The sequence below is a fragment of the Aegilops tauschii genome, chromosome 5 (assembly GCF_002575655.3).
Source record: "Aegilops tauschii subsp. strangulata cultivar AL8/78 chromosome 5, Aet v6.0, whole genome shotgun sequence".
In the NCBI taxonomy this organism is placed as follows: domain Eukaryota; kingdom Viridiplantae; phylum Streptophyta; class Magnoliopsida; order Poales; family Poaceae; genus Aegilops; species Aegilops tauschii.
Window position 1 is genome coordinate 156,648,594 of NC_053039.3, and position 27,002 is coordinate 156,675,595.

A 27,002-nucleotide genomic window follows, 5' to 3' on the forward strand; every position below is an offset into this window, starting at 1 on the left:
TCTTCTTCCTCATGCTCGGGCGCGCGTCTGACCGAGTGAGGAGGTCAACCCAACGGTGACTGCCGGCGATTCCGGCCACGACAGGGGGCGTGTGACCTACCCAGATGACCAGGGGAGGGAGGCGCATCCAGAGGTGGTATCCGCTGCCGCCGACGAGCACTGTAGCGGGAGCAGCATGGCCCGCGCGCGGAAAGGGGCTTCGACCGCCGGTGGATATGGTGCTCCGGTGGGGGAGAGGAGAGGCCGAGGCCATGAGGGGGTTCGCCGGGCTCCGGGGGATGTGTTGGGGGTGGAGGGATGGAGGGTGAAGGCTCAGTGAGGCCGGACTCAAGGGGAGCTGAGCCGGCGGCCATGGCGATGGTGGGGGTCGAAGAGGGGCTCCGAGCTCGGGGAGGGGCTCGGGGAGGGGTTGTGGACTACGAGGGAGCTCGGGGGCGTGCTTAAATAGCTGTGGGGAAGGCTCGAGAAAAGGGGGAGATGTGGCACGCGGTTGGCAACATGTCCGTGCTCCGGCGACGGACGCAGTGTCGGAAGGTGCGGCCAAGGGTCACGGGGAGAGGCAGGAAGGCGACGAGGGTGAAGCGGACAAGCAGCAGAGGCTCACGGAGACGAGCGGCGCTCGGGTTCAGGAGGAGGAATAGGACACGGAGGTGGAAGACGACGATGCTCACAGGCAAGCACAGTGCAGTGAAAGCGACGACATGCCGAGGAAGAAAACGAAGGGCGAGAGGAGTCCAGGGGGAAGAGGACGTCGCGGGGAGGCGGTTGGACACACTAGGACGAACCAGGTCCGGCCGGAGCAGGGCAGTCGACGAGAACAGTGTGTAGACCACCGATTTGGCTGACATCCCATCGTGATCACCACGGACAAGGCGCGCTCTGGTCTCCTACTTCATGCCAAACCATATCAGAAGTGAAGCCCTTCCAAGATGCATTAAAGATGAGGTGATGGAACGAGTAGGGGCTCAGATATTAGAGTAAACCAAGCTTCACAAGTTTGCTGTAGCAAACTTGACCATGCTTTTGTGATCAACTTGGTGTGTTCAAGAGAGAAGCTTGATGTCAGGGAGGTTTAGGGTAGTAAGGACTACATTCCTGCTAATTTGGAGGTTGGTTGGACCAGTATGTAACATAGTTTTTGTGCAATAGCCAAATCTTGGCCAGAAACCAAATGATGAAGAAGTACTCACTAGGAGTATTGGATTGGGCTCAAAATACACACGGAAGGGTTATTTGGGCATACAGAGATGTTGTAAAATTTTCATCCCATTTGGAGCTTCCAAAGTGGTACTTGTTTCACAAACATCTTTTCTACCCAAAATCTTGATAAAATTCTAGGGAAATATTGGCTAGATGAAATGAGCCAAAATCTTGTGGAGATATGTTATATGGATAGGAGAAGGCTTGGGAAACTTTTCTGCCATAATGGAGCAACATAAAATATACTTGCTTCACAAACGGAAAATTTGGACAGAAACAAAGAATTGATCCCGGGCTCACATGGATCAATGGAATGAGATGAATCTTGGAGGAGGGTGATGATATAATCATTAAAGACTGCTGGAAAAGTTTCACCTCATTTTGATCGTCCATGAAGGTACTTCCTTCACAGAAAAGCAATCTGAACAGAAATTTGAGAAAATTGCCAATGAAGATTGGATAGATGGATTGAGTTGATGTTTGGTATCCAGAGGTGATTTATCAATGTTAATCACCCTGCAAAATTTCAGCTCAAATGGATCAAGGATTCAAGCACTTCCTTTGCAAAAATTTCAGACAGGGCAGAAACTTGCATTGGATCATGTGCTCAAATTATGACCCTTGAAGCATAGTTTTGGACGGAAATGGTGAAGATACAACAAGTACAAGCTCCACAAATTACTTGGGAACTTTCCTTGCTATAAAAATGATAGCTCCTTTGGAAAATGGCAGAAATGCAATATTGGCTTAAAATAGGAAAAGGCAATTTTCCATATTTAAATGTGGCCAATATTTTTGCCAGAGCTAAGATTAGGCACAAATATCAGCTCCAAAAAAATTAATGAATTTAGGAGATGACTATCTATGCCTTTGGATTTTATTCCTCATAAAGGAAAAAAGAGGAATACATCCCAAATGGAAAATATTGCATAGGACTTAACAATATTTTTGCATATCCAAGATCTGAAAGGGTAGGAGGATCTCTGAGAAGATTTGGAAGATGAAAGGATCAAGGGAAATGTTGGCTCCTTTGTAAGTACAAAGGAAATATCCAAATTCCAAAAAAAAAAGAATTAGGGTTTTGATGGATTTTGATGGAGTCAAATGAGGTATTGCCCACTAACAAAGACATGAGCAAGGTTTTGAAACGTTGAAAATTACAAGATTTCTCAGAGTCATCCAACAAACTCAGGAGAAAGATTTGAAAAATGATTGCCAGGAAGGAATAACAGCACAAAAATTGATAACCCATTTTTGGGGTTGTTACATTGCATTACATTATTCGCCATTTGCCTCTCGTTTTCCTCTTCCTCACTTCTAAAATGATTTTCTAAAATATTTGCCTTTTCTTCTCCCCTCTTCAGTTCCTCTTCTTCATTTGCTTTTTGTGTGCTCGTGTGTTGGATTGGTTTCTTTGTCACGATGGCTCAAGAGAATACCAAATTGTGTGATTTCTCCAACATTTCCTGTTGCTACACCTCCAGCTTAGAACTAGGGGGCATTTCAGTTCAGAGGCGGAAAGAAGCCACATTTCCTGCTGCTGCACCTCCTAGCCATCCGAAGGATTGGAACCAAACTTGGTTCTATTGCAAAGACACTCCTCCAGAAGGTGAAAATCCTCTGCCGGGTTACCGTGAAAGCAGGCTTAGCAACAGACATCCCCTCCCAGAGTGAATCAGCTCCGAAGAACGGGCCAAATATATGCCCATATTTTCAAAGATCAGAGCCTTGATGGCCAATGGCTTAACTGAAGTCGACCTAGTTCATTGCTAGGTTGCATGGAGCATCTTGCCCTTAAGCCGCTAGTTCGGCTTAATGTGCGAATATACCAGCGATGTTAAAGATCCGATGCGTTATTCTCCAATCCGCCTGGATGACCAACAGATTAACGAAATGACTAAGACTCTGCTTCACGAGAGATTAGAGACTTGTAGCAAGGTGGGGCGGAACCCCTACTGCACCCTCAACAAGCCGCCGGCCCTAAGTATTTTCTGAGCAGCTTTCAATTAACTCATTGCTTATCAATCTGCCTTCTCGTTATTACTTGAATTTCTGCAGGCTGACTCCCCCTTCTGGAGCACAAAACTTCAGGATAAACCGGCCAAGAAGACCAGGACCAAGAATAAGGCTATCAAAAAGCCTTCCAAAAAGAAGACAGATGCAATTGACATGTTTACTCTTGATGACGAGTCGGAGGTAGAACTTGATTCCCTTGGCTCTTTCTTTGTTCAACTTGTTGACATTGTTTACTATCAGGATGATGCGAAGGCAGCCATGCAGATGGTGAAGAGGTTACTATCCTTTCCTCCGACTCAGAACCTCTGCCAAGACAGAAAGTTCGTCAAGCAAGCCGGAAAGTAAGGTTTTCTCACCCTTTATCTTACTTGGATCCCAACTTTCTTTTGAAGAAATAGCAACACGAAGTTCGCCGCAAAACTCGGAACAGTGTCGCCGGGATTCTGTCCTCTGGCTTATCCAACACGCCGGCTCCTCGCAAGCGTCGTCCAGAGGTTTCACAAATTTCCGACTTAGCTTTTCCCAAGGCGGGTCTTATTTGACAACCTCTTAACCCTTCTGATTCAAACTATCAGGGAATTTCTCACTCTTCATCTGGTGATTCTACTGGGACTCAGGTTCCTCTGTTCAAAAGTGTTCCTGGGTGAGAACACTTAAGCCTGCTTGCTTTAACACTTTACTCAATTGATATACTAATCTCATAATGTGTTTTTACTTTCAATGCTATGGCCAAACCCAGCAAGAAGCCGAAAGTGAGTAAGCTGGCTTAAGACCCCAAAACTGCTGACCCGGAGAAATAGACAATATCTGAATCTTTGCATCAAACCTTTGAAGCAGCCATGGGCGATCCGCCGCCAGAGGAGCACCATGTAACCATGGACTCCATGAATGTTGACCTAGAGAATGCTAAGCCGCCCAGTCCCGATCAGCCGGCTAAAGAGACTGAAGACGTAATTGTCACTGGGACGGCTTATACAGCACCAGACAACCCCACTGTCTTATCCAAGCACAGTGCCAAGGAAGAAATTTGAGCTATTGATAAGGGCATGTGGAAACTGGATCTAGAGAGCTATGCTCAATTCAATGGCCATGAGATTCACGCAGGTTATCTGAACCGCCTTCACACTAGCCGAGATGAACCGGCTTGGTTAACCTCATGAAGGAGCGCTTTCAGGTAAGCACTGACAAAAACTTCTTATATAAGTATATATCTGTCGGGGCCCCGATTCCAAGTCACACCGATCTAGCCTGTAACACCTCATATCACTTTGCGGCCTCACGCACGGTACTCCCACGGGTGTCGCCTTACCATGGCCGGGACCGTTTGCGCCTTTTGGCTCGCGTATATGACAATGTCGCTAGCATCCATATGACAGAGAACCCGGGCCGACATGGCTAGTCGTGAACCCAAAGCGGCACTAGCGTATGGGGACAGGCATACATGAATCAACATCGAACGTGTCGGTCAGCAGCGTGCGAATCCGGGCTGTAGCACTAGGCTAACAGGACTCCGAGAACCCGGGCTGTAGCAGGCTAGGCAGGACTCCGGATGTCACCGCGTGACATTTCCCCGAAGAGACAGACACAGGAACGATATGAAACACATGCCAGCCAGTCAAGTGTCCAGAGCAGTAGTGCTGGGCTAGCAGGACTCCGGTGAACCGGGCTGTAGCGGACTACTATGGCTCAAGGAGGCACTACACTACATTTCCCCATAAGAGAGGTTGCTAAGGATAGACAACTAGATTGTCGGATCCCACACATACCAAGCATTTCAATCATACACACAATATGCTCGATATGTGCAAATACAACATGGCATCACAACAAGACTCTACGATTCAGAGTATTTATTCATTAGGCTCCGAAGAGCCAGATATTACAAACATGGGTCTCATGACCCAACATTCAGAGCATACAAGTCAAGGCACATGCAGAAGCTTAACATGTCTGAGTACAGACATCTACAAATGAAAAAGGCTAAGAAGCCTGACTATCTACCAGATCCTGCCGAGGGCACAAGATCGTAGCTGAGGTATCAAGCTAAACGTCGAAGTCCACACGGAACTACTAGCGAGGCTGACGTCTCTCTGCAAAACATAAAATAAGCAAACGTGAGTACAAATGTACCCAGCAAGACTTACATCAGAACTATCTACATATGCATCGGTGTCAACAGAGGGGGTGGTGGAGTTTAACTGCAGCAAGCCAGCTTTGACTCGGTGGCTATCCTGAACTACGACTGCAAGCAACTCTTTTGAGGTGGCGCACACGAGTCCACATATTCACCATCTCAATACACCACTATGGATTCGCTCCCGTCTCCCTATGAGAACGCCATCCATAGCACTCACGCTTATCTTGCGCATTAGAGTATCCACTTTCACTTGTCTATGAACTGTACAGGCAACCCAGAAGTCCTTTACCGCGGACACGGCTATTCGAATAGATCATATTAACCCTGCAGGGGTGTACTTCGTCACACACGCTCTCGCCACTTACCACCATGTACACGTCGTGTACCTCGGCAACCTTCAAGCGGAAGCCTGGCGAGGGAGTCGGCCACGACCTGACTAACGACACAAGTCTCTAGTTCAGGTTTATCGCCTATTCGGGTTCCATCCGCAAGGAGATCCGGCCAGGGTGTCGCTCACGGCCCAAACGATGTGAACAGGGTTCCCAAGCCCACCTCGACGGATGGATCTACGCTTGGTACACCGTGCCATGGTGCCTAGTCTGTCCCAAGCCCACCTGTACCGGGTGCCACTTGGTAGACTACTAACACTACCTACAAACACTAGAAACTAGTTGCAACTCCTGGACAGAGATCAGGTTGATTAATAAGTCGAGAGAGCTTGGAGCGCCCGGAGCCCAATGTGTGGTAGTAACTGTTCATGGATCACAAACACAGAACTCAGTTCCTGAGGACGGCTGCAATGAGACAACCCACCATGTACTCCTACATGGCCTCTCACCGCTACCTTTACCAAATCGTGTTCACACACTTAGCTCTCAACAGTAGGACATGTTCACCACATTCCAATTCATTCCCGATGAATCAGACCTGACACAACTCTAAGCAATGGCAGGCATGACAAACAAGCATGAATGAGTAGGCACATCAGGGCTCAAACAACTCCTACTCATGCTAGTGGGTTTCATCTATTTACTGTGGCAATGAGAGGTCATGCAGAGGATAAAGGGGTTCAGCTACCGCAGCAAGTAACAGATGAATCGTTGTTGTCCTAATGAAGTAAAAGAGAGCAGGAGCGAGAGAGTGGGATTGTATCGGAATGAGCAAGGGGGTTTTGCTTGCCTGGCACTTCTGAAGATAGCATTGAGTCTTCATTAGTGTCAACGATCACAACGCCGGAACATCGTCTACCGAGAGGGGACAAATACCGGCAACAGAGAAGAAATACAATCAATGCAATGCACAATATGATGCATGATCATGACATGGCAATATGCTGTGGTTTGGGCTAATGCAACTAGCAGCAAGTTAAATGGAGTTGGCTTGAATCAAAGATTCAAATTCAAACTCCATATGTGATTTCTTAAATGCCATTTAATTGAATTGTCCTAAACAGTAGTCATAAGTTGTTCTAACATGCATGGAAATGGTACAGATGGATAGATTGGATTTTTCTGATCATTTTTCATATATAAATTTTTTTCCATCTGAGTTATAGATTATTTTCTATGATTTTTAGAAGTTTATAGGATTTTCTGGAATTTCCTAAATTATTTTAAATCCAGAAAAGGATTAATTGCATCAGCACTGCGTCATGCCTGTGTCAGCAGTCAACTGGGTTGACCCAGGTCTAACTTGACGTGTGGGGGCCACACATCAGCGACACAGGGCTAATCCCGGTCAAACCCAGCGCTGACTGAGGTTTGACCAGGCCTGGGGCCCACTGTCAGTGGTTGTGGGCAGTTTAAGGAGCGGGGTTAGCGCCTAATGGCCGTGCCACGTCGGCACAGCCGGAGTTAGGTCGCCGGCGACCGTCCAGTGCGGCGGCGACTCGCTGAGTGGCGCTAGGGGCAGCGGCTGGTTGCGCTAAGGGCACCAGGAGGGAGCCCGTGCTCGACCGCATCCAACCGAAGAAGTTGGAGGGTGCGGGGTGGCCGGAAAATGGCCGGCGACGAGCTTTAGCGGCGGCGGGGCTCGGTGAGGTGCGGCGTTGCGGCTAGAGCAAGCGGGCAAGCAAAACGAGCAGCGGGGCAGCAACTACGTGCGTGTGCGAGTGTGTTGGGTCGGTCATTGTGATTGAAAGGCCACCGGAGCATCACCGGCGATGAGCACGGGTGGCGGCGGGTTTCTGTATCCGATGAATCGATGACTACGACGAGCAATCGAGGTGGAGGAGAGGGGGGTTCGGTCCGTGAGCTCACAGCGAAGACGTAGGGAAGGTCAGCGTGCTCGGGGAAGGCCTGGGGCGACGAGACGGCGGCGGCGATCTCGGTCGGCCGTGGTTGGAGATGTTGTTGCGGCCGTCGCTTCGGGGCTCTCCTCGTCGCGTGGCTCGGCGAGGAGGAACGAGGATGAAGTAGCGGAGCTTCCTAGCACAGCGAGAGGCGAGGGAGGTACGGTGGTCAGGCGGGCGGCAGCGGCGAGCTCGGTGGCGCTCGGGCGGCTGCTGGAGAAAGGGCAGAGGGGAGGGAGAGAGCGCAGCGAGTGAGGGAGAGGAGACAGGGGCTTCCGGACGACGTCGTGGCGTCGCCAGGAGGGGCCGGGGAAGCAGGAGGTGGCCGGATACGCACGTGCGCGCGCCACGCTTCCCCTCTGCCTACTGGCAGGAGGAAGAAGACGGCTCTGCCCTCGGTGGGCTGGGCCGCTACAATGCCAGAACAGGTAGGCCGGCCCAGGTAACTCTCTCTCTCTCTCTCTCTGTTTTCTAGTTTAATTTGTTTCTGTTTTCTATTTATTCTGTTTTGTTTTGATTTAGTAAAATACTAAACCATTTTAAAAACTCCTTAGAAAATTTGTGGGCACTTTTAAAATGTTTACTAACAGCCCTCAAATGTTTTCAGAATTATTGAAGCATTTAACATATTTATAGCCATTAAATGCTCCAATTCAAATACTTATGATTTAATCCAAAAATCCAAAAATGATCTAAGAATATATTCATCATTTTTGGCAGAGGTTTCCACCTTAACCAGAAATCATGAACTTTTCTTAGGGACATTTTGGGTTTGTTGAAAAGATTTTAATCCATCCTAGTTGAGTTGATTTAATGCTAGGGTTTGAACATCCCCATTTCTAGTTTCTTTCAAATATTAAACATGACGCACACATGACTAGCTAGCCTAGAGCAAACCAGAACTAGGGATGTGACAACTCACCCCCACTAAACAAAAATCTCGTCCCGAGATTCAAGCGTAGGGTAAGATGAAAGGGGAACGCAAACTAACATAATCTTCACGATCCAATTGTTCTTCTCGAAGATCTTGACTCATTGCATCATCCTGATCTTGACATCTTTTCTTTCGAGAGCTTCAACCAACTATGATGACGGAAGAGAGGGAAACTCTACAGGATTGATCTTCTCGAAGATCGAGCTATACAAGATCAACTCGCAGAATGAGATGTTGATACATCTCGAGTTGAGACACAAAGCACATCGAGAGGGATGGAAGAACAAACGATGAGATTGATTTGGTGGGCAACAATCCCACGCTTAGATAATATGGTGCAAGGGTTCCAAAGCAGCGAGGAGTTAATTGCCAAGACTCCATAACGGGGCACCTTAGGGAATGTGGCTCGTAGAGATATTCCCTGAAGTGGCAAAAAGAATTACTGTTGATACAAAGATCGTTGAAACTCTTCATACCAGCGTAAGGCAATTTACAAATGATCGTTTGAAAGAATTCAAAATAATGGCACACTCAATTTGGAAAGGAAACTATGGTTATAGAACAACTCGGCAAATGGAAGGCACATTCCAGTTGATACTAGGGATATAACCTAGTGACTGAGCGTGCTTTCAAGAACTTGAGCATTTCCATATTCATCAAGGTTTTACCAACATCTGTGCTGAGGATCCTGGCAACATACCTTACTACCATGATAAAGAGTGATGCACAATGCAGATGCAAAGAAAGACAACGCTTTCTCAGATATCACCTTAGCGAGGCCAAGGAAACGAGATCTGGATGATCGACCGAGAGAAATTTAGCACTCCGCTTCTAATGTTCTCCTTGACGTTCTAGGTACCACGATCATGCTTAAAAGCATCAACATGGCCATCAAGTAAAGGTCTGACTTCGGGAGCACAAGGGATCTATAACGAACAACTTCTAGAATAAGTCACACGAAATCCTCATGGAGAAGATGGTCAAATAGCTCAATCAAGATACTACAATGATAGATCTTCCGGCTAGGTGTGTCGGCCAGAACATCAACCTTGTCGGGACCTACATCATAATCTTGGAAAAGTTCCAACCATCATATCTGCCTGAGATTCAGATCTAGTTGGTAACAGGATATTCCAGACTCACCGAGTCTAGAAGAAAATGGAGGTTTGCAACACAAATCGACGAGATGACATTGCGAGATTCTCGGGAGATGAACTGCGATAGTAAGCTCCAAAACATGAGCTGGTTCTGCTAAACACATGTGAACACGCTGTCCCGGACAAGCATGACCACATAGTAGTCTTATGATAAAACACTACCGAGTTCAGGTGGGGAACCATAATCGAGGATATCGAAGTCCTTGTGCACTTATCGATGAACTTCTTATCCTTGAGCAAGTCAATCAGTGGCTTGGTGTGCTAGGGAATACATATGGAGTGGAGGTAATTAATCTACCAAACCCTAGAATACATTCACACATGCATAACCGACTTGGGATGGTACCAGAGGAAACAAAAACAATCTTTCTCGAATTCACGGCGGCAACTTACATCAAGTGCATGTGAATTAGAGGAAGTATCTTCTTTCACCCAAACATATACCTCATGAACGGGACACGAGGGCAACGCTTACAAAGTTTCCAACACTAGCTTAATGCTCAACAAAATCATGGACAAGATGAAAATGTTGTCAATGGGCTCAGCAACAATCCATCCAGGCTTCCATATAGATGGAGTTTCAAAATTAAGTAAACACAGGAATAGCATTGGTCAGACCCAAAAGATGTAATGGTGTATGCTCGAGGAATCAACCACGAGTAAGACAACATTACGAACACGTTGGTTCTGATTTGATAATAGCCCATGCTCAAATCAAAGTTTGGTTAAGATGATAGGTCCATTAATTGATCATGAGGACCAATCGATGAGGATATCATCTTTCCTCAACACACACACAGACCCAAGATATCCCTTTGGAAATGAACTAAGTTAGACAAGCTTTTATCTTCCAACTCTCCAAGTTGTTGTTTAGCTTGACCAACTAGCTCAGGGGTATCCAACACAGATTCTTGGAGAAGGGGTGGTTTATTGGAAAACCAACTTGATCACGAATTCAACATAGCGGTCAGGTGACAACCTGGTGATACTTCCGAGAAGATATTCGGAAAATCACGTTCCACCGATATGTTACTAGGCTCGAGAACAATCTCGCTTTTCAGGGCAAGACGATATGACCAAGAGAGTGATGGATTGACACAATCCTATCTCGTTGATCGAGGTGTGCACCAGGGAGAATGGACTAGGTCGCACGATAAATCTTAGGATGATGATTCAGTAACCAACACACTAAGAATAAAATTATTGTCCGTTAACTACCGAACAACATGGTTGCTAGGAGTATTGATTTCACACATCACGGTTCACTTGTCGGTATTCCGGTTGTGACAGCACGGGACCGAGGAATGAATAATGATGGCGAGAGGTATCACTGCGTCAAGAATTCATAAGAGGTGGTGCAATTCTCCTGACACTCTTGACATAAGGATGGTAACGCTCCAAGGAAGAGCAGAGCAAAAGCTGGATTGGCATTTTGGTCTGCGGAATACACTTGCTTTGACCCAATCCTAGATATGGACGAGGTTCTGGAGTTTGTTTCTCCTAGTCATTCTGAAATAGAACGGCTTGACGGACCACAAGGATAGTACGCATCGATAACACGGATGTACAACTAGTCCTGACTATCAATTGATAGACAGAGGTCAGAATGCAACTAAAGAGAACAACTCAAAGGAAGATATAATTTTCTGAGTTGTGGACGCATAGGTTAGTATGTCGAACAATTTCAACATATTTCTTCCGGATAACCCACGCTGAAAGGGAAGGACTGGCAGATTCACAATGTAAAATGGAGAACTCATCAAGAGCACTCTTATTGTGATCTTTTGGTACAAGAACTTCTGCCATAAGCAGTTCATGGTATTGGAAGAACGATATACCACAGACCTCGAGGACTATCGCAAAGGTTACTAATATCCTAAAGGTACGAGCAACACTATCAACACGAGGTAAGTAGAGTGAATCTCGGGTTAAGAACCCAGGAGTAGAATACCTACTACTAAACGGCATCACGAGATGCTTTCGAGAATGGTGGCTAGAATGATCACACCGGGAACACAAAACATGGCTAGATTACTAGGTGACTCCCTAAGACACCTAGGGTCATAATAATAACTCCAACATATATGTCAAGGCAACAGAGTGCCTCAACGCACCGGTAGTGTGCTTAATCTGGCCCAAAGGGACGCAAAACAGAGGGAAAGGATTTTGCAAATGCATCAGATTGTTTAGAAACCTGGGATGACTCGGACAGCATAACGACTGTAAATGCTCAAAGGATTTGAGACATCCTGCAACATAGTGGCATAACCACTCAGAATCACAATATCAAGGTTCCAAGATCAACTGTCTAACACATGGAAGTGGTAGAAACTGAACTGAGGCTTCAGACCAACAATCCTACGAGTCTACGGATTAGTAACACGTGATCCCGATAGAAAGATGAGAGGCCTAGTTCTTAATCCCCGTAGAAAACAAGAGGCTGACTCAGATCAGAAGGCCATAAGGTATAAGGAGTAAAAAGAGCCTTACGTTCCCTTCCACAATCAATTCCCTTATATAACTAAAGCATTTCTAGACTCAACTTCGACCAGATTGGCTTGGTAATCCTACAGGAAGTCAGGCTCTGATACCAAAGCTGTCGGGGCCCCGATTCCAAGTCACACCGATCTGGCCTGTAACACCTCATATCACTTTGCGGCCTCACGCACGGTACTCCCACGGGTGTCGCCTTACCATGGCCGGGACCGTTTGCGCCTTTTGGCTCGCGTATATGACAATGTCGCTAGCATCCATATGACAGAGAACCCGGGCCGACATGGCTAGTCGTGAACCCAAAGCGGCACTAACGTATGGGGACAGGCATACATGAATCAACATCGAACGTGTCGGTCAGCAGCGTGCGAATCCGGGCTGTAGCACTGGGCTAACAGGACTCCGGGAACCCGGGCTGTAGCAGGCTAGACAGGACTCCGGATGTCACCGCGTGACATTTCCCCGAAGGAACAGACACAGGAACGATATGAAACACATGCCGGCCAGTCAAGTGTCCAGAGCAGTAGTGCTGGGCTAGCAGGACTCCGGTGAACCGGGCTGTAGCGGACTACTATGGCTCAAGGAGGCACTACACTACATTTCCCCATAAGAGAGGCTGCTAAGGATAGACAACTAGATTGTCGGATCCCACACATACCAAGCATTTCAATCATACACACAATATGCTCGATATGTGCAGATACAACATGGCATCACAACAAGACTCTACGACTCAGAGTATTTATTCATTAGGCTCCGAAGAGCCAGATATTACAAACATGGGTCTCATGACCCAACATTCAGAGCATACAAGTCAAGGCACATGCGGAAGCTTAACATGTCTGAGTACAGACATCCACAAATGAAAAAGGCTAAGAAGCCTGACTATCTACCAGATCCTGCCGAGGGCACAAGATCATAGCTGAGGTATCAAGCTAAACGTCGAAGTCCACACGGAACTACTAGCGAGGCTGACGTCTCTCTGCAAAACATAAAATAAGCAAACGTGAGTACAAATGTACCCAGCAAGACTTACATCAGAACTATCTACATATGCATCGGTGTCAACAGAGGGGGTGGTGGAGTTTAACTGCAGCAAGCCAGCTTTGACTCGGTGGCTATCCTGAACTACGACTGCAAGCAACTCTTTTGAGGTGGCGCACACGAGTCCACATATTCACCATCTCAATACACCACTATGGATTCGCTCCCGTCTCCCTACAAGAACGCCATCCATAGCACTCACGCTTATCTTGCGCATTTTAGAGTATCCACTTTCACTTGTCTATGAACTGTACAGGCAACCCAAAAGTCCTTTACCGCGGACACGGCTATTCGAATAGATCATATTAACCCTGCAGGGGTGTACTTCGTCACACACGCTCTCGCCACTTACCACCATGTACACGTCGTGTACCTCGGCAACCTTCAAGCGGAAGCCTGACGAGGGAGTCGGCCACGACCAGACTAACGACACAAGTCTCCAGTCCAGGTTTATCGCCTATTCGGGTTCCATCGGCAAGGAGATCCGGCCGGGGTGTCGCTCATGGCCCCAAACGATGTGAACAGGGTTCCCAAGCCCACCTCGACGGATGGATCTACGCTTGGTACACCGTGCCACGGTGCCTAGTCTGTCCCAAGCCCACCTGTACCGGGTGCCACTTGGTAGACTACTAACACTACCTACAAACACTAGAAACTAGTTGCAACTCCTGGACAGAGATCAGGTTGATTAATAAGTCGAGAGAGCTTGGAGCGCGCGGAGCCCAATGTGTGGTAGTAACTGTTCATGGATCACAAACACAGAACTCAGTTCCTGAGGACGGCTGCAATGAGACAACCCACCATGTACTCCTACATGGCCTCTCACCGCTACCTTTACCAAATCGTGTTCACACACTTAGCTCTCAACAGTAGGACATGTTCACCACATTCCAATTCATTCCCGATGAATCAGACCTGACACAACTCTAAGCAATGGCAGGCATGACAAACAAGCATGAATGAGTAAGCACATCAGGGCTCAAACAACTCCTACTCATGCTAGTGGGTTTCATCTATTTACTGTGGCAATGAGAGGTCATGCAGAGGATAAAGGGGTTCAGCTACCGCAGCAAGTAACAGATGAATCGTTGTTGTCCTAATGCAGTAAAAGAGAGCAGGAGCGAGAGAGTGGGATTGTACCGGAATGAGCAAGGGGGTTTTGCTTGCCTGGCACTTCTGAAGATAGCATTGAGTCTTCATTAGTGTCAACGATCACAACGCCGGAACATCGTCTACCGAGAGGGGACAAATACCGGCAACAGAGAAGAAATACAATCAATGCAATGCACAATATGATGCATGATCATGACAAGGCAATATGCTGTGGTTTGGGCTAATGCAACTAGCAGCAAGTTAAATGGAGTTGGCTTGAATCAAAGATTCAAATTCAAACTCCATATGTGATTTCTTAAATGCCATTTAATTGAATTGTCCTAAACAGTAGTCATAAGTTGTTCTAACATGCATGGAAATGGTACAGATGGATAGATTGGATTTTTCTGATCATTTTTCATATATAAATGTTTTCCATCTGAGTTATAGATTATTTTCTATGATTTTTAGAAGTTTATAGGATTTTCTGGAATTTCTTGAATTATTTTAAATCCAGAAAAGGATTAATTGCGTCAGCACTGCGTCATGCCTGTGTCAGCAGTCAACTGGGTTGACCCAGGTCAAACCTGACGTGTGGGGGCCACACGTCAGCGACACAGGGCTAATCCCGGTCAAACCCAGCGCTGACTGAGGTTTGACCAGGCCTGGGGCCCACTGTCAGTGGTTGTGGGCAGTTTAAGGAGCGGGGTTAGCGCCTAATGGCCGTGCCACGTCGGCACAGCCGGAGTTAGGTTGCCGGCGACCATCCAGTGCGGTGGCGACTCGCTGAGTGGCGCTAGGGGCAGCGGCTGGTTGCGTTGAGGGCACCAGGAAGGAGCCCGTGCTCGACCGCATCCAACCGAAGAAGTTGGAGGGCGCGGGGTGGCCGGAAAATGGCCGGCGACGAGCTTTAGCGGCGGCGGGGCTCGGTGAGGTGCGGCGTTGCGGCTAGAGCAAGCAGGCAAGCAAAACGAGCAGCGGGGCAGCAACTACGTGCGTGTTCGAGTGTGTTGGGTCGGTCATTGTGATTGAAAGGCCACCGGAGCATCACCGGCGATGAGCTCGGGTGGCGGCGGGTTTCTGTATCCGATGAATCGATGACTACGGCGAGCAATCGAGGTGGAGGAGAGGGGGGTTCGGTCCGTGAGCTCACAGCGAAGACATAGGGAAGGTCAGCGTGCTCGGGGAAGGCCTGGGGCGACGAGACGGCGGCGGCTGCCATTGCAGCCACGGCGGCGCGGTGGCGGCGATGGGTGGCGCAGCCTCGTGCGGCCCATAGGACCCGGCCAAGAACAGGCGGATCTCCTGGACCGCCTGGGTTAGGTCCCGCAGCGCCCCGGACACCTCCTCCGGGGTGAGGACGGCGAGAGCGGGCGCGACAGAGGATCCCGACGCGGGCAGGAGCGGGACGACGGTCGTGGTGGTCGCCGGAGGCGACGAGGTGACCGGCAGCGGGAGAGACGGGTTGGACGATGGTGAAGACATGATCGAACCGAAGCTAGCTGATACCAAATTGTTATGGCGCTGCCAGAAGGAGGGCGCGAGAGGGCCGGCCGGGGGCCTTTTGCCCACGGCCGGGCAAGATGGAAGGGATTTCCTTCTTAATTCTTGCTTGATTAGATTGATACATCTCCTCTCTTTATATAGAGAGGTTTACTTGACTCCCAAGCAAGCGATCCCTATCTCTAATTAACCCTAAGACTAATGGGCTATACCGCCAGCCCAGGCCCATTACGTACTGTAACATAACTCACCCCGAGTCATATAAGCCAAATATGGAACTGTCCAATCAGGAATAACATGAAGAGCCGCCACCAACTGTGCCTCCGGGTTAGGGATAGCAAGATCCTCCTCCGTTGGCAATTTATTTGAAGGCTTATGCAAAATATCAAGGAAAACATTGGGTGGCACCGGCTTACGCTGAGAGCCCAGCCGGCTTAAAGCATCAGCTGCCTCATTTTTCCTACAATCAACTTGTTCCACTTGATAACCCTTAAAATGACTAGCAATAGCATCAACCTCTCGGTGATAAGCCGCCATGAGTGGGTCCTTGGAATCCCAAATTCCCGAAACTTGCTGAGCCACCAAATCTGAGTCGCCAAAGCACATTACTCGGCTTAGATTCATCTGTTTAGCCATCCGAAGACCATGGAGCAAAGCCTCATACTCAGCTGCATTGTTAGTACAAGGGAACATCAACCTTAAGACATAACAAAATTTATCACCTCGTGGGGAAGTCAAAATAACTCCAGCCCCTGAGCCTTCCAATTGCCTAGACCCATCAAAATGAATAGTCCAATATGCGTTATCAGGCTTTTCCTCAGGCATCTATAGCTCTGTCCAATCATTGATAAAATCCACAAGTGCTTGAGACTTGATAGTTGTCTGAGGCATATATTTTAAACCATGGGGTCCCAGCTCAATGGCCCACTTGGCCACCCGGCATGTGGCTTCTCTATTTTGAATAATATCCCCTAAAGGAGTAGAACTGACCATAGTGATGGGATGACCAAGGAATATTGCTTCAACTTACGACTAGCCATGAACACTCCATAAATCAGCTTCTGCCAATGTGGGTCCCTCTGCTTAGATTCAATGAGCACCTCACTGACATAGTAAACTGGCCTCTGAACCGGATATTCCGTGCCTGATTACTTTCTTTCCACAACAACTACACTGACGGATCTGCTGTTAGCAGCCACATATAAAAGAAAGGGCTCCTTATCAATGGGAGCTGCAAGGATTGGTGGCTCAGCCAACTTCTTTTTCAGTGCCTCAAAAGCCTGATTAGCAGCATCACTCCGTACAAAGTGATTTTTTCTTCATCATCTGGTATAAAGGGATAGCCTTCTCTCCCAGACAGCTTATAAACCGGCTCAAAGCCGCAATACAACTCACCAAATGCTGGACGTCATTGATACATGCCGGCTTAGCCAAAGAAGTGATAGCCTTGATTTTCTCCGGGTTAGCTTTAATGCCTCTCTCAGAAACCAAAAAGCCCAACAGCTTACTGGCTGGCACACCAAAAACACACTTGGCCGGGTTAAGCATCATTTTGTAGACCTGAAGGTTATCAAGGTTTCCTTCAAATCATCTAACAAGGTTTCCTTCTTCCTGGACTTCACAACGATATCATCTACATAAGCATGAACATTGCATCCAATCTGGTTGTGAAGGCAATTCTGAACACAGCGCTGATAAGTCGCCTGGGCACTCTTGAGCCCAAAGGGCATAACACGTAGCAGAAGGCTCCAAAAGGAGTGATAAAGGTTGTCTTCTCCTGGTCCTTAACTGCCATCTTGATCTGATGATAACCAGAATAAGCATCTAGAAAACTCAAACGCTCACAACCCGCCGTAGCATCAATGATCTGATCAATATGAGGGAGAGCAAAAGGATCAGCCGGACAGCCCTTGTTAGGGTCTGTTTAATCCACACACATACGCCAAGTGGCGTTCTTCTTAAGTACCAACACCGGGTTAGATAACCACTCAGGATGAAAAACTTCAATAATAAACCCAGCCGCCAAGAGCTGGGCCACTTCTTCACCAATGGCCTTGCGCCTCTCTTCATTAAAACGACGAGGGAATTGCTTGACCGGTTTAAATTTTGGATCAACATTGAGAGTGTGCTCAGCGAGTTCCCTCGGTACACCTAGCATGTCTGGCGGCTTCCATTCAAAGATGTCCCGATTCTGACGGATGAACTCGATGAGCGCGCTTTCCTATTTCGGATCCATATTAGCACTGATACTGAACTGTTTGGATGAGTCACTAGGAACAAAATCAACCTGCTTGGTGTCATCCGCCGATTTAAACTTCAACAAAGGGTCATGCTCTGTCGTTGGCTTCTTCAAGGGGGTCATATCCGCCGGGTCAATGTTATCTTTGTAAAACTTCAACTCCTTTGTTGCACAAACAGACTCAGTGTAAGCAGCGTCGCCCTCTTCACACTCCAAAGCTATCTTCCTGTTGCCATTTACTGTGATGGTATCCTTACGACCTGGCATTTTAAGTTGTAGATAAACATAACAAGGTCGTGCCATAAATTTAGCATAAGCCGACCGTCCAAACAAGGCGTGATAAGGGCTCTTGATCTTGACCACCTCAAAGTTCAATGTTTCAGCTATGTACTCCTGCTCATCGCCGAAAGACACTTCCAAAGCTATCTTACCCACCTGATATGCCGACTTACCGGGCACCACCCCATGAAAAACAGTAGAAGATGGCTTAAGATCTTTATTAGTTAAATTCATACGGTGAAAAGTATCATAGTAAAGTATGTTGATACTGTTGCCTCCATCCATAAGCACTATTGTAAACTTGTATCCTCCAACCAGAGGGGCAACCACCAAAGCCAATTGACCCGGATTGTCAACCCGGGGTGGGTGATCCTCACGGCTCCATACAATAGGCTGCTCAGACCATCACAAGTATCGAGAGACCGCCGGCTCAACCGCGTTCACTGCCCGCTTATGAATCTTCTGGTCTCGTTTGCATAAGCTCGTGGTAAACACATGATATTGGCCACTATTTAGCTGCTTGGGATTGCTCTGATAATCGGACTGCTGCTGCTGATTCCCTTGACTCGACTGTTGATTAAAACCACCTTGAATGCCTTGGCCCCGAAAAACGGAGCTTGAGCCGCCACCTCCGAAGCCAGGTCCGTGAGAGTCGGATCCTGACATGTCATGCGGGCCATGATTGTTCTGGAAAAAGCCAGAATTTCTATACTCCCTGATGATGAAGTAATCTTTCCACAGATGACTCGCCGGCTTCTCTTGTGTACCGTGCTTTGGGCAAGGCTGATTCATAATCGCCTCAAGGTTGAACTTTGGCTCGCCGAACCGGGGCATTGACGATTTCCCCTTAAGATGCAGATTATTACTCTGCATGTTGGTATTGGCCATAAAGTTCGAACCACCGTCCATCTGCTTGCGCTTACCATTATTACCTCGATCCGCCATATTATATTGTTGTCCCTTTGCATTGCCACTCTTCTTCCCCTTGCCAGCCTTCTCCTCATTAGACTCAGTGTCCTTAGTAGTATCAGAGTCATCATATTTGACGAGAGCCGCCATGAGTTCTCCCATATCATAGTAGTGGCGCTTAAGCCGCCCCAACTTCTGCTTAAGGGGAAGGAACCGGCAATTCTTTTCCAACATCGCGACGGCTGAACCGGCGCTGATACTGTCCGATGAATGGATAACAGCCGAGATCCGGCGCACCAAATTGGTTGTTGATTCGCCCTCACCCTGGATACAAGAGTCTAAATCAAGAATCGACATAGGTTGCTTGCACGTGTCTTTGAAATTCTGGATAAAACACGTTTTCAATTCAGCCCATGATCTAATGGAATTAGGGGGGCAATCCTTTCAGCCAATTGCGTGTCAGTCCATCCAGCATCATGGTGTAGTATTTAGCACACGCAGGATCACTGACATCCAACATCTCCATGGCCATCTCATAGCTGTCAATCCAGGCCTCTGGGGGTTGATCCGCCGTGTAATTGGGCACCTTGCGGGGTGCCTGAGCATTGCTATCAGCATGCGGCGGGTCAGGCCTGCGAGACTGGTTATGGTGCCGCTCACCGCTTGAAACCGCTGGCGAGTCAATATGCCTGCTATAACTCCGACTTGGACGAGGGGTTGAATGAATCCGATCACGACTGTATGAGTAAGCCGCCTGTTGAGGCACCGCTGTCTGAACAAGCTCTCCAGCCCTCCGTATCTCCATCGCGGCTGGAGACTCGCCTTCAACACGGAGAGCCGCCAATCACGTAGCTGCAGCAATCATATTGTCTAGAGGGTTAGAATAATGACCCGGCGGTGTCGGAACATGCTGAGGCGGGGTCAAATTCAAATGAGGCGGGTCCACCGCACGTGGCTAAACCGTCGCTCCGGTCACGGGTGCCTCGACAACCCGGTTTACCATGGGCAGGTCACTGGTTCCTGCCCCAGGTGTGTTGAAAAGGTTCCTGGCCTCAAACTTTGTGGGTAGACGGGTCTGGTGCCTCCTCCTTATGACGACGTTTGAAGCGTTCTGGTCCAAGGCAACCCGGAACGACTCTGCCTGAATCCGTTGTGTGGCAGCGTCCAAAGTGGCTCGTTCTGTTGCTATCCTAGCATTCTCAGCATTAAACTCCTCCTTGGCTTGAGCTATCTCATCTCGCAGTTTCGCAACATCCACCTTATGTTGTGCCTGATTTTCTGGTGTCACCTCTACAGCCAATAAGGTCGCCAAAGCCTCCAAAAGCTCGGATAACGCTTGAACCGGCGGGCATGCAGAGCCCCTTGCCCCGGCCGTTGCCACCACCGTTGTTGAACTGGAGGTCATAGCCACAGCAGTCGTCGAATTGAGCATCGGTTGTGTGCCGTCTATGAAGAGCGCAACCCTGTTTGGTGGCTCATAGGGGTCTGGAATACTGTCGCCATCAGAACAGCCCCCCAGCCCACCATCTTGCAATTGATACATGGAATTGGTCTCGCCGGTTGAGTACTCATCACCAGAATAGATGGCTCTCTCTCGACCGTACACAACTCCTTCCTCAAGATCCACTCAGTGAGCAAAACCCACAAAAGCGTGCTTCACAGCAGCTTGAACCTTGGCGGGTCGTGCACGCTGAGCCGTCTCGACGTTGTCGGTGCAGGTGTCCGGCTCAGGCTCCGACTCACCGATCTTGCCGATGAAGACGTGGATTCGGCCGAAAGGGACCCGGTACCCGTACTCGATCGAGCCGGCCTCGGGGCCCCAGCCAGCATCGTCGATGTAGAGCTTGCCGCGGCGGCTTTTGGTCATCCGACCGTCGGCGTATCCCTTGATCCCTACGAAGTTGCCCTTCAAGAACTTGAAACCACCATGCGCTGGCCCCACGGTGGGCGCCAGCTGTCGTGGATTTAACACAGCAGATGCCCTAGAAAAAGGACTTAGGTGTAGAGCCATCGCAGCTAGGTTGCTTGAAGGGCTTAAACGGGACAAAGGACACATAGAGTTTACCCTGGTTGGGCCCCTCTCAGTGAGGTAAAAGCCTACTCATGCTTAGGGTTGTATTGCTTGGGTTTCGATTACCAGGGAGCGAATACGCTTGACCTGGTTCTCGATCAGTTGTTTCTTGAGTTAACCGCTGCCGGGTCAACCCTTTATATATAGGTTGATGCCCGGCGGCTTACAGAGTCCGGCCGGTTCACACAAACGTAATCGGCTCGGTTTCTACTAAGCTTGCCTTACAGTACAAGTTTAATCATACGGCGGCTCATCCCTTTGGGCCTTAAGCTGCCTCTGGGTCTTGGGCCTTCAACAAGCCCGCTTCATGAACTGGAATCCTCATGTCTTGGGCCTTCAACAAGCCTCGTCGAGCTTCTTCATCTTGAAGCCGTCAACGGTGTGACCCGGCCCCTCCTGGGCGGGTCATACCCAATAGTCATATCCCCAACAGTTTCCATTCCCGTGCAACAAGACCAAGACCGCAAGGACGGCAGGACGAAGGTCAACACCGAGCCCACCACGGCGTCACGACCAGAGGCTTTTGCAGGCAAAGACTACTTTTGTCAGGATAACATGTACTAGTTGTCTCCCTACGAATTTGGCCGTTGTGGGATCCCTTCCCGCCTTCATTCGGGAAAAGGACCAAGGCCGCTATAAATAGGGCCTAGCCACCACCGTAGAACGAGACCTGATCATTCGGATTCCATCCTCACACCCACCAGCTCACTCGAGCACAAGAACACGCCTCCTCCTTAGGTTGTTCTCCACTGTACTAGTTCATCCTCAGCCCCTCGAGGCCAATCCACCCCAAAGCAGGAGTAGGGTTTTACACCGCAAGGTGGCCCGAACCTGGGTAAACTACCGTGTCCCATTTCCTTCTTGTCCATCGAGCTAGCCTACGAGATTGGCGAGCAGGCAGATTGGGGAGGTTGAGTTCTTAAGGGTCTGTGGAACCCGAAATCCAACACTCTTTTTCTCTCATTTTTTGGGCCCTCTTTTTTTGCCTCTTTCTTTTTATTATTTTTTGTATTTTTTTCGTCCGGAGTCTCATCCCGACATGTGGGGGAATCATAGTCTCCATCATCCTTTCCTCACTGGGGCAATGCTCTAATAATAATGATCATCACACATTTATTTACTTACAACTCAATACTACAACTCGATATCTAGAACAATATGACTATATGAATGCCTCTGGCAGTCTACCAGGATGTGCAATGATCTAGCATAGCAAAGATATGAAAAAAAACAGGCAAACAATGAAAATATCAAGCTAGCTATCTTACGATCATGCAAAGCAATATGACAATGAATGCTCAAGTCATGTATATGATGATAATGGAAATCCCATGATAGGTAGGTATGGTGGCTGTTTTTCGGAAGATATAATGATGCTTATGTGTGATAGAGCGTATCATATCACGGGGTTTGGATGCACTGGCGAAGTTTGCACCAACTCTCGAGGTGAGAAAGGGGAATGCACGATACCGAAGAGGCTAGCAATGATGGAAGGGCGAGAGTGCGTATAATCCATGGACTCAACATTAGTCATAAAGAAATCACATACTTATTTAGAAAAATTATTAGCTATCAAAACACAGTACTACACGCATGCTCCTAGGGGGATAGATTGATAGGAAAAGACCATCGCTCGTCTCCGACCGTCACTCATAAGGAAGATAATCAAAAATAAATCATGCTCCGACTTCGTTACATAACGGTTCACCATATGTGCATGCTTCTGGAATCACAAACCTTAACACAAGTATTTCTACCAGTCCACAATTACTCACAAACATGACTCTAATATCACCATCTTTATATCGCAAAACTATTGCAAGGAATCAAACATATCATATTCAGCGATCTACAAGTTTTATGTAGGATTTTATGACTAACCATGTGAATGACAAATTCCTGATGACTCTCTAAATAGATATAAGTGAAGCAAGAGAGTTTAATTCTTTCTACAAAAGGTATGCCTACGCTCTAACAAATATAAGTGACACAAAAGAGCATTCTACAAATGGCGGTTTTCTAAGTGAAGAGAAACAGGCAATCCAAACTTTAAAAGATATAAGTGAAGCACATGAAGCATTCTATAAAGCCATACTCAAAAGATATAAGTGAAGTGCATGAAGTATTCTATAAATCAACCAAGGACTATCTCATAGCAGCATGGTGCATTAAAGAAAAATAAAAAAATAAAAAATCACACGACACTCCAAGATTTATGCATATCATGTGATGAATAAAAATATAACTCCAAGTAAAATTATCAATGATCGTTAGAAGAAAGAGGGGATGCCTTCCGAGCCATCCCCAAACTTAGTTGCTTGGGAGTCCTTGAATATTACCTTGGGGTGCCTCGGGAATCCCCAATCTTCGGTTATTGCCACTCCTTATTCCTTCATCCATCGTGATCTCACTAAAAACTTGAAAACTTCAATCACACAAAACTTAACAAAACACTCGTGAGATCCGTTAGTATAATAAAACAAATCACCACTTTATGTATTGTTGCAAACTCCTTCATATTTTATTTTTGCATTGTGGCTACTGTAATATAACTTTTCCATGCCTTATACTACTAATACAATCGATAGTTGCATCAAAACGAGCAAAATAATGTATCAAAAACAGAATATGTCTTAAACAAGACAGTCTGTAGTAATCTGAACATCTACCATACTTATGCAACTCCAAAAATTATAAATAATTAGGACAAAATAAAAAATTTGTATAAAAGTAATGTGAAAAATGTTTCAGAAACATTCGATGTTCTAGTAAAAAATGAAAATTCACACATTATAGCCAAAGTTTTTGTTTTGCACTGCACAAACCACTACTAGGAAAAACACTACTAGTAGCATAGGTTTTTTGCATACCAGTAGCGCGGGGTACCGCGCTACTACTATGACACTACAACTATTTTTTAGCAGTAGCGCGTTTTTTTACTCCGCGCTAAAGCTAAAAAGTTAGCAGTAGCGCGTCATACCCACGCTACTACTATTCCGTACCTGCGCTAGTACTATCTAAGTACTAGTAGCACACCCTTTTGCCCCAACGCTACTGCTAACTAATTAGAAATTAAAAAAATGAAAATTACATGCAATATTCATGGATGGAAATCAAGACACGTCTAGTGCAAAGGTCACATAACCATCTTAGCACTTGCAGTGTTCATGGATGCAACATTGAACATCTAAACTCGAAAAGATCATGAGAACCCATTTAACATCAGACGCAAACAACCAAACCACTTCTCTACACGTACCTACCAAGCCTCGGCGTTCAAACTCAGGTGGACCCGAACCCGCCCTCCCCCCGGACGGTGGCGTTGAGGTCCTCCACCCCGACGACCTCCGGCGTCGCAATCACCTGGACGATCATCTGAGTCGCGTAGTCTTCGGGCTTCACGGCAAAGTCCACCTCCAAGTGGTTGAAGAGCACAACACCCACCAGACTGTGGTAGTACTTTGTTATCTCTCCTGCTTGAAGAGCGTTTTTGGTGGTTGAAGAGCATTTCTGGTGGCGTTGATGTAGTCTTGTGTTATCTCTCTTGCTTGGTCACCGTACCTGCAAAAAGGAGAAGACGATATCAACGACACTATCATCTGGCGGCATCAATCGATCATTACTGCGCAAAAAATTTTGGTTACGACTAGTTGTTGCTGAAGCAAAAACATTTGAAATTTTGAAAGCATGGATGCAATGGAGTGCATGTACATTACCTGTGCGTTAAAACTGAAGTTGTGACAACTGATGATGTTTGCATCACGTTCTTGCCAGATACCTCAACAGCATCCCATACTTTACTTGAACCATTTAGCAAGTAAGAGCCAGCTAATAATAATATGTGATGCAACAACGGTTACGCATATCAAATCTCTTGAACTAATACAAATATAGTTCTGATCATACATTAGCTCTTAGAACTGTTTTAGATTTTTATTTAAATTCAGGCATCTTAACCCAGTGCATTCTATAATAGTAGTACCCTAAATACTTGGTGGTTTCGTAATGCGACTATTAATCTGATCCATCTTTAGAACAATAAATTCCATTTTTGTTCGGAACAGAATCATTGACTACTGGAGAGTGGCACTAAGATTCTGTTAAAATGAAAATATGCACTAAAATTTGGCCCAAAATTACCTTTTGCAACTCTTCAAATCTCTTGGTTGTAGCAGACAGTGAGGTATCAACCTACTCCCTCCTGTGAGAAATAGCTCCCCTCACCTTCTTAGCATATGACTAGTAAATTTTGTTGAGGAAAAAGAAGACAGAAGGGTATCTATCATTACTAACCTGCATTGGAGTATAGAAAGTTTATCATTAGTAACAGATCTAAGACAATGCAGCGAACCAGAAAAAACAACTCACTGTATGTTTGAGGCAAATCAGGGGAACTATTAGCAACAGGAATACTCAGCCGCCCACTCAGAATATTTTTTTATCTCCAACGAAATTCAACGGCTCCAACAAGTAAATAAACCTTGAATAAACAAACAGTACATCGAGTTCTAAATCAAACAAACAAATTAATGGCTAAGTGACGGCTACTACAGCTCCATTTGGTTAATTGTAGTGCTACATGAGGACGAATGAGTCACATCAAGCAAAATACTAGTATAGAACAATATTCAAACAAGAAGTATGATGGCAATTTTAGCGAGACAATACAGCTAAACCATCAGCATTCTTCATACACAGGACGAACGGGTAGTATTCTTCATACACAGGACGAACTGGTAGTACTACAATTACCTGAACATACCAACTGATACACACTAGGACAGAGCAGTAACTCCAGCCTTAAAATCTGAATTCTTCCCAATTGGCACATACGCGGGAGAAACCTAGAAGCAACAATTCTAAAACGAATGGAGCGAGGGTAGGGGGTTTGGGGGAGGGGATCTGAGCGGGCGGACAGACCTGAGTGTGCGGGGTGGGTTGGTGCCATCGCTGCCGTGGGCGAGGCTCCCCTTGAGCAGGCCCCGAGCTCCCTGTACTCCGCCGCCTGGTGCTGCTGCTGGCCCAGCGCGGCCGCGGCCACCGTCGCATGGAACTTCGCCCTTCCTCCGAACATCTGGCACCGCACCTCCTCCTCCTCCCGCCGCCGCCGCTCCCTCACCGCCAGAGTGAGAGGCGCCACCGCGCCTGAAACCCTAGCCGCGGGGGAGGGCTGCTGGTGGGCACGAGCGTTGAATCCAGCAGGAGGGGAGAATGTAGCGGAGGGAGGCAAAGCTCCGGAGCATGCCTGGCGGTGGCAGGAGTCGCTGGAGCGAGGCGAGACGGCTGGCGTATGTGGCTGCGGCGGCGAGGAGTCGCAGGACAGAGAGAGATGGGGATGGGATTGCACGGTTGTTAAAAAACCCAATACTTAGTAGCAGCGCCGGGTTTATATCTCTCGTTACTACTATGATCTGTCCCGAGGGACACGTGAAGATCACTTAGTAGCAACATATGTTTATAGCCCACGTTACTACTATCAACTTAGTAGTAGCGCGGGTTTTCTACCCCTCGCTACTACTATAGCCTATCCCAAGGAGCACGGCGAAGACCACTATCAGGACCCCGATTCTAAGTCACACCGATCTAGCCTGTAAGACCTCATATCACTTTGCGGCCTCGCGCACGGTATTCCCACGGG

General features: G+C 47.4%; 1 long non-coding RNA gene across 3 annotated transcripts; it reads right to left on the bottom strand.

The window, feature by feature from the left end:
* Positions 1 to 12,954: 12,954 nt before the first annotated feature.
* Positions 12,955 to 26,729, bottom strand: LOC109786187 (uncharacterized). 3 transcript variants are annotated; one of them, XR_012184366.1, is made up of 6 exons: positions 26,285 to 26,729; positions 25,505 to 25,565; positions 25,081 to 25,192; positions 23,704 to 24,925; positions 14,412 to 14,503; positions 12,955 to 13,209 (listed from the first exon to the last, which is right to left on the bottom strand). It is a non-coding gene; the product is annotated as an uncharacterized lncRNA (long non-coding RNA). The 3 variants fall into 3 exon arrangements; XR_012184365.1 differs by lacking the exon at positions 14,412 to 14,503 and having other exon boundaries at positions 26,285 to 26,728; XR_012184367.1 differs by lacking the exon at positions 14,412 to 14,503 and having other exon boundaries at positions 25,505 to 25,657; positions 26,285 to 26,728.
* Positions 26,730 to 27,002: the final 273 nt, after the last annotated feature.